This window comes from Eriocheir sinensis, chromosome 61 (genome assembly GCF_024679095.1).
Source record: "Eriocheir sinensis breed Jianghai 21 chromosome 61, ASM2467909v1, whole genome shotgun sequence".
Lineage (NCBI taxonomy): Eukaryota > Metazoa > Arthropoda > Malacostraca > Decapoda > Varunidae > Eriocheir > Eriocheir sinensis.
Genome location: NC_066569.1, coordinates 9,454,255 through 9,467,454, shown reverse-complemented (window position 1 = coordinate 9,467,454; position 13,200 = coordinate 9,454,255). Strand labels below are relative to the sequence as shown.

The window sequence follows — 13,200 nt, the reverse complement described above, 5'->3', positions numbered from 1 at the left end:
GAAGAAGGAGGGGGGCTCAGGGGGCGAGCGAGAGGGAGTAAGGTGCACCGTTACCCCGGCCTCTTCACACACCCTCTCACATTTTTGCTATTTTCTCCTCATAACGCGCATACTACAAACCCCCAATGGTACCAAAATCTCAAATAGGCATGTATGTTTCTAATTCCATGCCTGTATGTGCTTAGAAATGCCCAGGAAGTGCTAGAAATGCGTTTATATTCCATCTTCCTCAGCGGTGAAAACTACGAAGTCAGATGTGGGGCCCAGCGGCGTCCCTCACCTAACACCCTCTCACATTTTTGCTATTTTCTCCTCATAACGCACAAACTACAACGTCCCCATGAAACCAAAATCTCAAATAGGCATGTATGTTCCTAATGCCATGCCTATAGTGGGTTAGGAATGCCCAGGGAGTGATAGAGAAGCGTTTATATTCCACCTTCCTCAGCGGTGAAAACTAACGTCAGATGTAGGGCCCAGCGGCGTCCCTCCCCTAACACCCTCTCACATTTTTGCTATTTTCTCCTCATAACGCGCATACTACAAAACCCCGATGGTACCAAAATCTCAAATAGGCATGTATGTTCCTAATGCCATGCCTGTAGGAGATCAGGAATGCCCAGGGAGCGGTAGAGAAGCGTTTATATTCCACCTTTCTGAGCGGTGAAAACTGTGAATATGTAGGCCCCAGCGGCGTCCTACCTCGGTGAAAGTTCCTTATATTAGGCGATTTAGACCACACCGGCTTTTTTTCCTAGCTGTTTCTTATTGCTCTCGCTTCCTGTTGCTTTTTAGGGTTGGCAGAAGGAAGGTTTGCATAGGGAGAAAGAGATTGGAGGTGATTTTTCGTCTTTCTGTCTGTCTCGAATGTTATATTTTGGCGAGACGATTTTCTTCCGAGACTTCAACGGGAGTGTCTGAAACCGTGTGTGTGTGTGTGTGTGTGTGTGTGTGTGTGTGTGGAGAGCTGTCTTGTGTGTGTGTGTGTACGTGTATGTGTGTGTGTATGTGTGTGTGTGTGTGTGTGTGTGTGTGTGTGTGAATCAAAACATCTAGGATTGAATTTCCACATATTGTTTCTCCCGTCTATAGTTGCTTCAGAAGCCTTATTTTTGCAACCTTGAATCTTTCCCCCATAAATAATTCAGTGTGGGATGACCTCGCCTTTTTCTCTCTGCCTTTCAACGCGTGTGTGGGAAAGAAAAAACGATAGCAACATTGTCTCTCTCTCTCTCTCTCTCTCTCTCTCTCTCTCTCTTTGGGTGTAGGACAGCTGGGTTTGTTGTGGGCGTGGTGTGGGTGTGGGGTTATTCTCTCCTCCTCCTCCTCCTCTTCTTCTTCTTCCTTCTCCTCATCCTCCTCTTCCCTCCCTCCTGTCTGTTCTTTATCTCATTTTCCTTCTTCTCTTTTATCTCCTTCCTATTGTTATCTCTTTTGTCTATAGTTAATTATCTTTCCCTTCCTCCCGTTTTCCTTTCCCTTCCCTTCCTTCTCCTCCTCCTTCCCTTCCTTACCTTTCACGTTCAGTTTCCTCCTCCCTATCTCGCTTCCTCCCTTCCCTTCGCGTCTTCTTTCCTTCCTATCCCCTCCCTTTCTTTCTTCCTTATCTCCTTGCTATCATCCCCTCCTTTCTTCTTCTATCTTTCCCCTCTATTCTCCTTCCCTTAACCATTTTCTTCCTCCTTTTCTTTCCTTCCTTTCCTTCTTCATTCTCTCCTTGTTATCATCCCCTCCTTTATTCTTCTTCTACCTTTCCCCTCTATTCTCCTTCCTCCATTTCTTTCCCTTCACCATCTTCCTCCTCCTCTTCTTCCTTTCTTTTCCTTCCTTTCTTCCATCTCCTGTTAACCCCTTCTCTTTCCTCCTCCTCTGCTTCCCTTCGTTCCTTTCCTCCTTCCTTCCTTCCTTTCTCCTCCTCTTCTTTCCCTTCCTTCCTTTCCTCCTTCCCTCCTTCCTTTCTCCTCCTCTTCTTTCCCTTCCCTTTCTTCCTTCATCTTGTTACTCCCTTCTCTTTCCTCCTCCTTTCCTTCCTTCTCTCCTCTTCCTCCCCTCCTTTCACTTCCGCCCATCTCTTCTGACCCCCTTCTCTTTCCTCTTCCTCTTCTTCCCCTCTCTACCTTCCCTCCTCCCATTCTCTTCCCCCCTTCTCTTCTGGCAGCTTTCTCTCCCCCTTCTCCTCCCCCCTTTCTCATCCCCCACCTCCTCTCTCCCCCCCCCCTCTTTCCCTCCTCCTCCTCTCCCTTTTCTCTCCCTTCTCCTCCTCCTCTCCTTCTCTTCTCTCTTCCTCTCTCTCCCTCTCTCTCTCCCCTCCTCTCTCTCTCTCTCTCTCTCTCTCTCTCTCTTTCTCCTCTCTCTCTCTCTCTCTCTCTCTCTCTCTCTCTCTCTCTCTCTCTCTCTCTCTCTCTCTCTCTCTCTCTCTCTCTCTCTCATATCTTCCCCTTGCCGCATTCCTAACTCCCCCCTCCCCTTATTACCTCCCCCCTTCCCCCTTCCTCCCCTACATACTACCACCACCACCACCACACCCCTCTACCTCCCCTTCCTTCCCTTTCTTCCTCCCTCTACTTCTCCTCCTCCTCCCCCCCTCCTACCACGCCCACACCTCACTCGGTTATTTACCTCCGCACAATAAATCCTAACCTACGATCATTGATGTAGACTTGAGAACCTCCGCCCAGCCCGTAAAAAAAATATAGTTATGCAACTGACTGATTGGTGAACTGACTGATTGACTGGGTGACTGATGAATCGACTGACTGACGGGCTGACTAACAGATTGACTGATTGACTATTTGGCTATTAACTGGCTAACGAAGCAACTCACTGACAGACAGAATAATTGACTGATTGACTAACGAACTGATTAACTGACTGGCTACCTACCTAACTGACTGACTCCCTGATTGACCAGCTAACTGGGCGACTAACTAACTAACCTACTGACTAAAGAAAGAAAAATGAATTGATAAGTATAAGTAGAAAAAGAACAAAAAATACAAAAATTAACACTTTTCTATAAGAGCTAAACTTTCACACACACACACACACACACACACACACACACACACACACACACACACACACACACACACAGATAGATAAATAGATATTCTTATATGTAGCCTATAGTTAAGGAAGGGAAAAAAAATATATATATAGCTTATTGCAATGATTCCCAACTGAGGTCCACATAAACAGGCCAACAACTTAATCAGCATGACAATGTAAGGCTTTTTTTTTATCAAGATCAAGATCAGAATGCATAATTTTTTTCAGATAAATCTTCCATATAAGTTTGCTGGGTTAACGTATTTCGCTTTAGGGGTCCACAGGTGAAACAGTGACTGGAAAAAGGAGGAATGGGACAAAAAAATAAGATTGGTACACTGGCCTACTGTACATGGATTAAGCAACACGGCAAAAAAACACAGTACACACACCATGCATACATAATCGCTTTCTTAATAATCTTTTCTCTTTTCTCTCCCCCTCTCTCTCACCCACACCAACACACAAACACGATTACAAACTTCCCAGGTGACGAAAGAATGACTTCACGTATTTCGCTTTAGGGGTCCACAGGTGAAAAAATGACCGTAAAAGGAGGAACGGGACAAAAAATTAAGATTGGTGCACTGGCCTACTGTACATGGATTAGGCAACACGGCAAAAAAAACACAGTACACACACCATGCATACATAATCGCTTTCTTAATAATCTTTTCTCTTTTCTCTCCCCCTCTCTCTCACCCACACCAACACACAAACACGATTACAAACTTCCCTGGTGACGAAAGATGGCTTCACGTATTTCGCTTTAGGGGTCCACAGGTGAAAAAATGACCGTAAAAGGAGGAACGGGACAAAAAATTAAGATTGGTACACTGGCCTACTGTACATGGATTGGGCAACACGGCCAAAAAACACAGTACACACACCATACATACATAATCGCTTTCTTAATAATCTTTTCTCTTTTCTCTCCCCCTCTCTCTCACCCACACCAACACACAAACACGATTACAAACTTCCCTGGTGACGAAAGATGGCTTCACGTATTTCGCTTTAGGGGTCCACAGGTGAAAAAATGACTGTATAAGGAGGAATGGAACAAAAAATTAAGATTGGTACACTGGCCTACTGTACATGGATTGGGCAACACGGCAAAAAAACACAGTACACACATCATGCATACATAATCGCTTTCTTAATAATCTTTTCTCTTTTCTCTCCCCCTCTCTCACCCACACCAACACACAAACACGATTACAAAATTCCCTTGTGACGAAAGAATGGCCCTGGTTTGTTGACCCCGCCTTTCAGAATCAATGTCAAACGAACAACAATACACGCCAATCACTGTTGACACGCGTGCTAGACGTTCACTCAGTTGGCAACCACGTATTGTCTCGAGGCAGCCAGACCTTGAATTACCCTACGAACTAACCATGACCGAGACCAAAATTATGTTATGATTCGTCTTTCTACTACTACTACTATTACTACTACTTTCCCATCTATCTTGGCTCTCCTATTTCCCCTATTTTCTTCTCTCCCATATTACGTTTTCTTCCTTCCCATCTATCTTGGTTTTTCTATTTCCCCTATTTTCTTGTTTTCTTTCCCATCTAACTTGGCTCTCCTATTTCCCCTATTTTCTTCTCTCCCATATTACGTTTTCTTCTTTCCCATCTAACTTGGCTTTCCTATTTCCCCTATTTTCTTGTTTTCTTTCCCATCTATCTTGGCTTTCCTATTTATTTCCCCTATTTTCTTGTTTTCTTTCCCATCTATCTTGGCTTTCCTATTTATTTCCCCTATTTTCTTGTTTTCTTTCCCATCTATCTTGACTTTCCTATTTATTTCCCCTATTTTCTTGTTTTCTTTCCCATCTATCTAGGCTTTCCTATTTATTTCCCCTATTTTCTTCTCTTCCCTATTACGTTTTCTTCCTTCCCATCTGACCTGGCTTTTGTTTTCCTTCTTTTCTCGTCTCTCCTCTTTTATTTTACCTTTTTTTCTGCTTTCTTATCCATCTTAGCTTTTTAATTTCTCCTTTTTCTTCTTTATTAGGTATTCTCTCTCTCCTCTACTTCCCTTCCTTTTCTTCCTTCATCTTGTTATCCCCTTCTCTTCTTCCCCTCCTTCCATCTCTCTCTCTCTCTCTCTAACGTTTTCTTAGGCTATGTCACGCGAACGTTGGTGTAAAGTAAACAATAATGATAAAAAAGAAAAATATATAGCAGCCTACTCGATCATACAGAAGAGAGGAGGAGGAGGAAGAAGGAAGAGGAGGAGGAGGAAGGAGGAGGGAGAGGAGGAGGAGGAGGAGGAAGGGTCGTTAGGCAGTTGTTTTCTCTTCATCCGTTGTTTATATCTTCCCTCTTCTCTTTACACAGACTTATCCTCTCTCTTTACCACTTTTCTCTTACCCTTCTTCTTTATCCTCCCTTCTCTCTCCCATCATTGTTGCCATCCTCCCTCCCTCTCTTCTCCTTTCCTTCTCTCTCCCTCTCTTCTCCTTTCCTTCTCTATCCCTCTCTTCTCCTTTCCTTTTCTCTCCCTCTCTTCTCCTTTCCTTCTCTCTCCCTCTCTTCTCCTTTCCTTCTCTATCCCTCTCTTCTCCTTTCCTTCTCTCTCCCTCTCTTCTCCTTTCCTTCTCTCTCCCTCTCTTCTCCTTTCCTTCTCTTCTCCTTTCCTTCTCTCTCCCTCTCTTCTCCCTCCCATTGTTATCAGCCTTCTCCCTTGCTTTTTTTTTCCCTCCCTCCTTTTAACATTTTCTTTTCCTCTTTTTTCCCTCCTGATATTACTTTTTTTCCTCTTCTTTCCCTCCTTATACTATTTTTTTTCTTCTTTCCCTCCTCCTCCATCCTCTATTTTTTTCTTCTTCTCCCTTCCTTCCTTACCTCCACTCCTTGCTACCATCCTCTCATTTTTCCTCTTCTCCCCCTCTCTCCCTTCCTTCCTTCCCTCCACCATACTCTCTTGTTCTTCCCCTCCTTCCTTCCTTCCTTCCCTCCACCATACTCTTTTGTTCTTTCCCTCCTTCCTTCCTTCCTTCCTTCCACCATACTCTCTTGTTCTTCCCCTCCTTCCTTCCTTCCTTCTCTCCACCATACTCTTTTGTTCTTTCCCTCCTTCCTTCCTTCCCTCCACCCTTTGCTACAATCCACTAGTCTTCCTCCACCCAAATCATCTTCTCTCAAGTGGAAAAGGAAGAAGACGTCTCTCTCTCTCTCTCTCTCTCTCTCTCTCTCTCTCTCTCTCTCTCTCTCTCTCTCTCTCTCTCCAGCCCGGATAAAGACCCTTAAAATTGTTATAGACTGTTACAGACGGAGAGGCGGAGAACGTTGGGAAAAGTCTTAACCTGCCCTGACCGTTGATGCTGATGGCGACAAATTCGAACCCTCCACCAGCCACCGGCCTCCGCATATCCCACCATCGCTTCGCCACCCATCTGTAATAACACCTCGTCCTTTCCTTATGTACGTAGGGGTGCAATAAAAAGCAGCGACGGGCCAAATTTGTGGCTTTACCGTGTAGCAGCGACGGGCCAAATTTGTGGCTTTACCGTGGAGCAGCGACGGGCCAAATTTGTGGCTTTAAGGGGCTCTCACACATTCCCGGTCCCGGTCGCGACCGTCCCCGATGACTCCCGATAAGCCGATCGGGGCCTGACCGCCGACAAAATAGGCAATAATCCCCGGACCGGCGGCTTACCGCCGGTCTGCCTGCGGTAGACCGGCGGCTTACCGCCGGTAAGCCGGCGGTTTACCGGCGGTAGACCGGCGACCATATACGATTTTCGATTTCTCCGACCGGCGACTGCAGCAGGTCAGTCGGCGGTAGACCGCCGGCCTACCGGCGGCAGACCGCCGGTCTACCGGCGGCAGACCTGCTGCACATCGACGAGCAAACACTTTCTTTGCATTTTCATATATTTATAATTACCTCCTAAATAGCTTCATACCAAAATTCATTCGTGTGCATAAAACTCTCTCTCTCTCTCTCTCTCTCTCTCTCTCTCTCTCTCTCTCTCTCTCTCTCTCTCTCTCCTCTCTCTTCATCTCTTTCCACCCTCTCTTCCTTTCCTCCCTCTTCCTCACTCCTCCCACCTGTTCCTCCTTCCATTCCTCTCTCTCTCTCTCTCTTTCTCTTTCTCTCTCTCTATATATATATATATATATATATATATATATATTCTCTTTCACCCATTCCTCTTCCTCCTTTATCTCATCTCCCTCTCTCTCTTCATCCCTCGCTCCTACCTGTTCCTCTTCGTTTTCCTCCTTCCTCCCTCGCTAATCCCCAGGTCAGACACAGGTGTTTACTCGCGGTCTACCGCCGGTCTGCCGTGGGTGTCGGCGGCTGACCGCCGGGCGACCGGCGACATTTTTCCACACCGCCGGTCGACCGGGCGCATCGCCGATATCTTTGAAAATTTTAAAGTTGACCGGCGGTGGTCGGCTGCGTCTACGGTCCTCAGGGTCGACCGGCGGTCGACCGGCGGTCTGCCGCCGACAATCCCCGATCTTACAGCCGGTCGACCGGCGACCGGCTTATCGGGAGTCATCGGGGACGGTCGCGACCGGGACCGGGAATGTGTGAGAGCCCCTTTACCGTGTAGCAGCGACGGGCCAAATTTGTGGCTTTACCGTGTAGCAGCGACGGGTCAAATAAATGCCACGATATAAACCCCCCCAAAAGATGATACATAAACTGATCACAAATGCTTTGATATATATTATGAAATGGTTTGTGTGTGGGGTGATTTTTTCTCATTTTTCTCGCTTAGAGGGACCATTAAGAAACATGATCCCAACTGCTACTGGGTTATGTATGTAGGGGTGCAACAAAAAGTTTTCCTAAAGAAGCCCCACAGAAAAAATAGAGGAGGAAGAAAATAGTGGTAAAAGGAGGGAGATAAGAGGAAGAAAATTGAGGATGGAGGAGGAAGAAAAAAATGTTAAAAGGAGGGAGAGAGAAGGAAAGGAGGGAGGGAAAAAAGAGCAAGGAAGAAGGTTGGTAACAATGGATATCAATAATGGAAACAAATTTATAATAAGCTCATCTAAGAACTTGATCTAAAATGTTTGCTCAATTTTTTGAAGTTTTAACATCAAAAAATAATTTCATCATTACTAAAGTTTAAAATAATTGCAGAAAATAAATACAAACAATCAGTAATAATTGTTGTAACTGTAATTTGTGATTATCCTGATTAATTGTATTCTACTCAATATTGTCAATGAAAACCTGGAAGAGGAATTGTAATTGACTTTGAACAATGTGTATTACTTTATTCAATGAGGATATCAATGGATTTAGAATGATCCAATAAACCTGGAAAATACAGGTTATATATTCATATCCATGTATTTAGAAATCCTTATAAATGTAGAAACATGTATACTTGAATGCATGTTTAGGTACCATCAGGGACAGGATATGCACCACCGACTCTAAATTTACTTCTATGAATAATTTAACGAAGAAAACAAAGTAGTACATCTCTTCAGTTTCAAAAATCATATGCATTAAGGTTGCCTACATTTTCCATGACATTAAACACTACCTTTTTTTGGCATATGACTTACTTAATCATTTCACAATGGTGTCTAAGGGCCGCTGCCTCTTCCCTAAAGTAAAATGCCTGTTTTCTACAAGTTTTAACCCGGTAGCAGAGATGGGCCAAATTTATGGCTTTACCGTGTAGCAGCGACGGGCCAATTATGTGCCATGATATAACCCCCCAAAATAGATAATACATAAACCGTTCACAAATGCTTTGATATATATTATGAAAGGGTTTGTGTGAGGGGTGATTTTTTCTCATTTTTCTCGCTTAGATGGACCATTAAGAATCATGATCCCCGCTGCTACCGGGTTAAGCACTAGTTGTGGTTGGGCCGGCCCACACAAGATGGTGGACACACTAACGACATCTTTATCCTCCCTGACCGCCCAGTCCCACCTTAGCCTTGCTGTGTCACTTGTTAGGACGCTCCTTTTGAGGAACGTCACTTCAACTTCGTCAGGATCACATGACATGGTTTCACCCTATTTTCAGCAGGTTCTTCACTTTTAATTATTTTTGTTATTGTTTTCTCTAGATTTACAGGACTTCCAGCACCAATTTCAGAAAGACCATCACTATCAACTTCGGTTTTCAAAGGTACAGGATCGTCTACTTCCACTTCACCGGCAAACTCCTCTAAAACTGATCTCTTCTTACGCTTGGATTTTCCATTTTCTTCACCTTTCTTCTTTACTTCTTTGGCTTTTTCACAAGAGCTGCGACGTCTTTTTTGAGGCTGAGCACTTGGAGGATCACATGACTTGGTGGCTTCCTTAAATGGGTTTTCCACTATGTCAGGAACAAGTTGAACAACATATTTCATTCCACGTGGTGCAAACTGCTGCAACATTCTGATCAGTGTTGCCGGAGAAAGAACCTCTGGCGGGGTCTGTGATGAAAATGTGCGCTCATCACTGGAATGCAATAAGCGCTCTCCATGCGCCGTTATTAATGAAGATCCTTTTTTCTCGAGACAAAGGTGGTGGCGGTTCATGAAGGATTTTGCCCAATCATATCCTGGCAGTTTATCATTGAATAGATGTGTTAGTTTATCAGCACGTAGATAGTCATATGCCATTTCCCTTAATTTTCCTATAGTTGGCTGAAATCCAAATTTACCCATCTGTCTAACAGAGACTGCAAGTTTCTGCTCAGTTTCTTCAGGCATCCTTATTTTATGACCTCTTTTTGTTAGAGTAATTCTTCCCCTATGGGCTAGAACTCTTTTTTGCAGCGTGGTGGCATACAAGTGGTATTTCTTTGCAGCTGAGTATATACTTGCTCCAGCTTCAACTTCTTGGACAGCGCGAAACACATCAGCCTCAGTGTACGGCTTTGGGAGGGGGTTGTGGGTCCGCGGCATCTTCACACCACTTCATACACAGTCACAGCAGACACACATTCAGGTCACATGTATCTGGGAAGAAAGAAAAACAAGTGGTTGGTGTAAATTACCTTGAAAACATTTTTTGAGAAAAACTGAAGGGGTTAATCGATTACTCAAAAAGTCCATTTTCTCAAGACTGACTTAAAGAAAAGTAGTAGCGTAGAAGAATGCAAAGGTAGATATTACATCAATCCGAGCATAGAAACAAAGGTGAATTGCCTATCAAAAGTTTTTCCCTGTGTGAATTTAAATGCCCATCACCCCAGCAGATGCATATACATTTTCTTTGCATCCAATCCACAACATAAAAACAGAACTTTTACTGTAAACAGGAGCCACTGATTTTAAGGATAAAATTATTTAGTTTAAAATTTAATGTGTTTTGAATGAGTCTGCTGACCATTTCTGGTGTAAATCACTAATTTTCCCCTGAGAGCTCCTAGGAGCAGGCATCGATGAGATGATGATTAACTAATCTATCCATACTAAATCTAACTTTACCTAGCCTGACGTGACCTACTTTAATTAAAGCTAACCTAACCTGACATGCTCCACTACCAAAATGGGATAAACAGAAATAAGTCCCCAGTGAGGTAAGGTGAAGTTTGGGACATACGGCATAGCTGCGTGTGGCCTCGGTGCTCATCTCCGTCACACTGGCCTAGGAAAGAGAAGGACTAATGGTAATAAAGACTGCATATCACTCACCCTATGCTGCCAGAGTCCAGCACAAGTGGCATGAGGTTCAATTGTCCTTGTGAGCGGAGGGATGAAGTTACAGTCTTTCCTTTCTTGTATTTTAGTGAGGGAATGAAGATGATTTCCTAGCTCCCGTTTTGAGGAGGAACAACGGTAACAGGACACAACAGAACACTGAGGTTACTGTTAGGAGTCTTTGTTTTATATTCTTCAGTATTTCCGGGTATAGTAAGGGGACGAATTTCTAACCTGGAAAGAAGAAAGAAAAAATATACAATCCACCCAGTAACCTATGTCTCAAGTCCTCTTATTATCCCTTAGTTTACCCCTCTTTCTCCCCTGTTCCCTCCCATGCCAGAGTCCCCACCTGGGGTAAATATAAGAGCCAGGGTCCTTCACTGAACTCTGCCTGCCATTTGGTGGCCCTGGTGGAACTACCAAAATAAATGTGCATGCGGCGTACGTCTGAATAATTTTTCTTACTAGTTTTTTTATATTATTTAGAAATCACATATTTTTTCCTCATAGTTACGGTATAGAGACACTTGACTTACTAGTATTTAAGAAACAAGGAAATGCATGAAATAGGAAATTTAAATATATTTTTTTCCCATGAAAATGATGGTCACATGCTCTATGTTGTTCCTTTAAAGTTCCATAAAGTGAATGTAATATTATAAGATGCTAAAGATATATCTACTATGATTTAAATTAGAAATATGAAATAAGTTTAATACTTGCTGCCGGCAGCGTACGATATGTTTAGCAGCAGCATAAACGACCTTCCGTGCTCTGATTGGAGGGACAGAGGAATGCATCGTGTTGAGGCAGCGGCTGCCAGCCAGAGGATTGTTGAGTAGCAAAATTTTCAGCACTACCTTCCACCACTACTTTAAGATTTTGAGATCATGACACCATGCCAGACTTGTTTGACTTCCCTTTTCTTGCATGACAGAAACATTTACCAAGAGGCCACACTGATGCATTCCTATTAACCACAGGATGGAGTGTTGTACGATTTATCGATGAATGCCCTTATTTTGCCAACAATGTTCATTACAGCAACATGAATAATGTATAAACAGCACTCAGGTATTTTGGTGTAAACATGATAGTGACCATTACAACTCTGATGTTTTGCTAGTTTGGTACAGAAAAATGTCAATTAAGCCTCGCTGAACCCCAGCACGACACAGGTTTGGCTTTGGCACAGGAACAAATAATCTAAGACTAAATGATGGAAATAGACACACTAACGGAGACACTAAATGCATCTTTTGTGACTGGAATATAGAGGATTTAATGCATTTTCTGTTGTGGTGCCCAGGATATGCAGAAATAAGGAAGAAGACAATTTTACTGCAAAGACCATACATAGAAAATTAAGAAAACATCATAGGCCAATTACTCTTCAACGAGCTAAAGATACAAGAATCCAAGGAAACAGTGTATGGGATGTGGAAGAAAAGAGAAAGCCAACGAAAGAACATAATGGAAGACTTGGAACAACATAAGGGAAGCGCCGACACAAAGGCCAAGCTTCCCGACTTACACCTGACCTGACCTGACCTGACAGCAACAGGACACAACGGAACACTGTATCCACTATTAGTCTTCCTTTTATCTTCCACAGTTTAGTAAGAGAGTTAAGATAATTTTCAGTCTCCTAAGTTCGTGTATCGACCAGCGAGGAACACGAGAAGGGGAAGAATAATAAAGAAAATCAAGCTACACTGCCTTCCCGCGCCTTTTCGCACCTCGCCTTATTTGTAAACACGAGACAGCTGATCAAGGGAGGGGGGACTGACCAAACCCGCGGGACCTTCTTTTTCCTTATTTTCCTCCCTTTTTCTGCTCCAATTAAGATGTTCTCCTTTTTCCTGCCTCAGTTAACAAGAAAATGGTGTATGGGCAACAGAGAGGAGCCTAACCCATAAATATTTCAGCAAGATGTTAATTTTTGTCGGATGAGAGGGGGCCTCAATTAAAATATGATGGCAACAGAAATATGGCAAAGAAGAGACCTAGCCTATAATTATGTCAGTATGAAGTATGAAGAGGGGAATGGAGAGGGGGGACTGACCAAACCCGCGGGACATTCTTTTTCCTTATTTTCCTCCCTTTTTCTGCCTCAATTAAAATATGATGGCAACAGAAATATGGCAAAGAAGAGACCTAGCCTATAATTATGTCAGTATGAAGTATGAAGAGGGGGACGATGAGGGGGACATTCTTTTTCCTTATTTTCCTCCTTTTTTCTGCCTCAATTAAAATATGATGGCAACAGAAATATGGCAAAGAAGAGACCTAGCCTATAATTATGTCGGTATGAAGTATGAGGAGGGGAATGGAGAGGGGGACTGACCTAACCCGCGGGACCTTCTTTTTCCTTATTTTCCTCCCTTTTTCTGCCTCAATTAAAATATGATGGCAACAGAAATATGGCAAAGAAGAGACCTAGCCTATAATTATGTCGGTATGAAGTGTGAGGAGGGGAATGGAGAGGGGGACTGACCTAACCCGCGGGACATTCTTT

At 43.6% G+C, this 13,200-nt stretch overlaps 1 protein-coding gene across 3 annotated transcripts in view; it reads right to left on the bottom strand.

Annotated features, from left to right (window-relative positions):
- Window positions 1-8,265: 8,265 nt before the first annotated feature.
- Window positions 8,266-13,200, bottom strand: part of LOC126986394 (uncharacterized) — a 46,694-nt gene continuing 41,759 nt past the window's right edge. For 2 of the 3 annotated variants that reach the window (XR_007739689.1, XR_007739690.1), the window contains 2 exons: window positions 10,674-10,913; window positions 8,267-9,995 (listed from right to left, as the gene is read on the bottom strand). The gene's annotated coding sequence lies outside the window, so the exon portion shown is untranslated. Of the gene's footprint in view, window positions 9,996-10,673; window positions 10,914-13,200 lie in introns of all 3 variants that reach the window. The other variant, XR_007739688.1, reaches the window with a different exon arrangement.